The sequence below is a fragment of the Vulpes lagopus genome, chromosome 5, assembly GCF_018345385.1.
Source record: "Vulpes lagopus strain Blue_001 chromosome 5, ASM1834538v1, whole genome shotgun sequence".
Classification (NCBI taxonomy): domain Eukaryota; kingdom Metazoa; phylum Chordata; class Mammalia; order Carnivora; family Canidae; genus Vulpes; species Vulpes lagopus.
The window spans coordinates 10887437-10890652 of NC_054828.1; positions in this window are offsets into that span (position 1 = coordinate 10887437).

The following is a 3216-nucleotide window of genomic DNA, read 5'->3' on the forward strand; positions in this document are numbered from 1 at the left end:
GAGAGGCAGAGACACACGAGGAGGGAGAAGCAGGCTCCATGCTGGGAGCCCGACGTGGGACTGCATCCCGGGTCTCCAGGATCGCGCCCTGGGCTAAAGGCAGGCGCTAAACCGCTGAGCCACCCAGGGATCCCCTAAATAAATAAAATCTTAAAAAAAAAAGTCTATTAAACAACAAAAAAAAGCATGTTGACTCCAAAAGTAGACTGTGTCTATGTTAAATTCCCAGATCTTCCACTTCCCAGCCGCGTGCCCTCGGGCAAGTTACTTAGCTCGCCTCAGTTTCCTCATCCATAACACGGGGTGGTAATAGTGGCTACTTCCCAGGTCCACTGTGAGGATTAATCTATGGAAAGCTCTCCAAGTGTCCCCGGCATACAAGAAGCACTCCATGATGCTGGTGAGTGTTATTATTGCCCTAGGCCCTGGGTGCTATCATTTCTGAGCTCTGGGAGCTTACTCAGTGTGGGGGATACACTGGATCCTAACGTTCATTCGCTCATTCATTTATTCTACCCATATTGCTGCAGTACCAACAGTGTGCCAGGCACTGAGCTAGGCTCTACGGATGCAGGGAAGTGGAGGTGGATGCCACATTTGTCCCTAGGGGGTTATATTCTATTAGGGATGGAAGTGGACAGGTACACTGAGGAATTGACAGATTTCCATGGGAGCCCCAAAGGGCAAAAGTAGGAGGTGGAGACAGAAATAATGGGAGGATCTCCTTTCCACAGGGCAGACAGGGAAACCTCTCTGGGGAGGGAACATGTGAGCTGAGAATTGAAGGGTATGGAGGAGCCAGTTATGAGAAAAAGGGAGGGAGGAACATTCCAGACAGAGGAGGAACATTCCAGATGGACGTGTGCAAAGGTTTCTTCGGGGTCCAAGTGTGCTGGCACAGAAGTCAGGACAAGCATGGAGGTGGGGTGGCCGGGTTGGGCGCAGAATCTGCTAGTCGTGGCCCCTCCCAGCAGACAGCCCTTGTGGTTTGCAATAGCCAGGACTCTACTGAACACCTGTTACGTGCAGGGCGCTGTGTGTGTGAACTCATTTCATCCTCAGAATAGCCCTATCTGATAGCGATTATTGTCCTCCCCATTTTACAGATAAGGAGACTGAGGCACCAGGAAAGGGTTCTGAATGCAGGCAGTCTGGTTCCAGAGCCTGTGCCATACTGCAGTTTCATTTTGTTCAGTCCCAACCCACTGCATGGGTGGGGAAATTAAGTCAAGAAAGGAGATTCCCATTCCCCAAAGTCCAATCACAAATGAAAGGCAGACTGGTTGAAGAACCATTTCAACCTAGTTTCCTTGTCCACACCGAGCAAGGCTGCTCATTCTCCCAAGAACGTGTTGAAGTCAACAGTTTCCTGGTTGGGACTGGGAGGTCTGCCCCTAGGCTTACCTGAGCTTCGGCTTCCTCACCTGTCCTAGGAGAGTGCCAGGCCTCCCCTCTGGGCTTGCGTGACATGTAATGAGTTCACAATCTAGCATAGGGTCAGAACTCTCTCTGTAAAGCCAGTGGGATGATTATTCACCAGTCTTCTGGGCAGGACCGCCCACTCACCTCATCCCTACCCCTGGGGGTTCTGAGTCATGGGGACTTTGGTGAGCGGGACTGATAGCTTGGAATTGGAGCAAGTTTGAGCAGGAGAGAGGAATGAAGGGCCCCTTGGGAACGTAAAGTGAGATTTCCTACCTCCAGGCCTTTGCACTGGCTGTTCCTTCTGCTGGACCGCCCTTCCCTGTCTTGCCTCTTCCTGAGTTTTAGCTTTTGATGCTCCTGGGCAGAGTTGAGGAATCCGTATTCTCACCACTGCGAGCAATTTACTCCAGGGTGGTTAGTCCAGGGCACCAAACAGCAATGCTCTAAGAGACTGGGAAGTGGTGGCGGGTGGTGGTGGTGGTGGGAGGTGTTGTCATACAGGGCAGGGCGGACCCCCACCTCTCCAGGCTTAGCACCCACAATATCGCCCATGCAGCTCCAAGTGTTTTAGCCGTTTCCTCATCTGCAAAATGGGGTTAACGGGAGAAGCTGCCTCACGGGTTTGTTGATTGAAGGAGCTATGTGTTCTGGAAAACGATTGTATATAATAACATTCCATACATAATAAGGGCTCAAGACTGTTATTGTTGTCATGGAGTGCCCACTTTGTGCCAAGCACTTTAACTACATAAAGTCACTTATTTAATCGTTTATTGTCTCCACTTCCCTGTCCCGCCCAGCACGATGACTCTACTGAAGGGGCAGGGCTGGGATTTGGCCCCTCCTGACCCTCCCTCCCAGCAGGCACCAGCGGCAATTTCTAATGGGCAGAGAGAGATAGTATCACATGTACCAGTAGAGACGGGTATAGACTTTATCATGGTAAGTGACCATGAGTTTCCCTGGGGGGAGGGGGGAGTATGGACGCAGCTCTTCTCAATCTTACTTGACCTTGACCACAGAACTACTCCCAACCATTTCTGGGTTCAGCCTCTCCTCCGGAGGAACGCCCTCCGGGCAATGCGGGGCCTCTGGCCCCCATGTTCTTCAATGAGACTTTATGTAGGACGGGAGTTAAGTGTGGTGCCCTTACAGTTCAGACTCCCATCTCTGAGAAGGTAGCCCCGACACCGACGCCGCGGTTCTCTGTTGCCCACCCAGGGGCTGCCCTGAAGCTGGAGGGAAGGTGCCAGGGCTGGCGGCCTATCTGGGGACACCGAGGCCCAAGAGGGCTAGCATCTGCTCACCTGCCCAGAGCAGGAGGTCAGAGGCCGGCCGGGCTCAGGACGGGTGCACCGTGCTGCTCCCAGCAGGGCCGGGGAAGTGCTTCAGACCTGGGAAGCCTCTGGGGGGCCCCTGGGTCCCGTGAGCGGGGGAGCCCTCGCCCCGCACTTCACGGTCACGCGGCCCGCGGGGCCGAGCGGGTGCGCGTGGCGGGGCGGGGCGCCCGCGCGTGGGGGCTCCGCGAGGCGCCGGGGCGCGGGGCGTGCTGCTGGGACGGCCCCGCGCGGCCGGCCTGCGGGCGGGAAGGTGCGCGGCGGCGCGGCCGGGGCAGCGTGCGTGGCCCGCCCCCGCCCCGCCCTCCCGGAGGCCGGGCAGGTGTGGGCGGGCCGCCGGGACCCCGCGGGGCCGGGGCCGGGAGCGCCGGCGGGAAACAGGAAGCGGGGGGAGGCGCGCGGCCGGAGGGCCGGGAGGAGGGCGTGCGGGCGGACGTGCGGGCGGCTGGCGGGG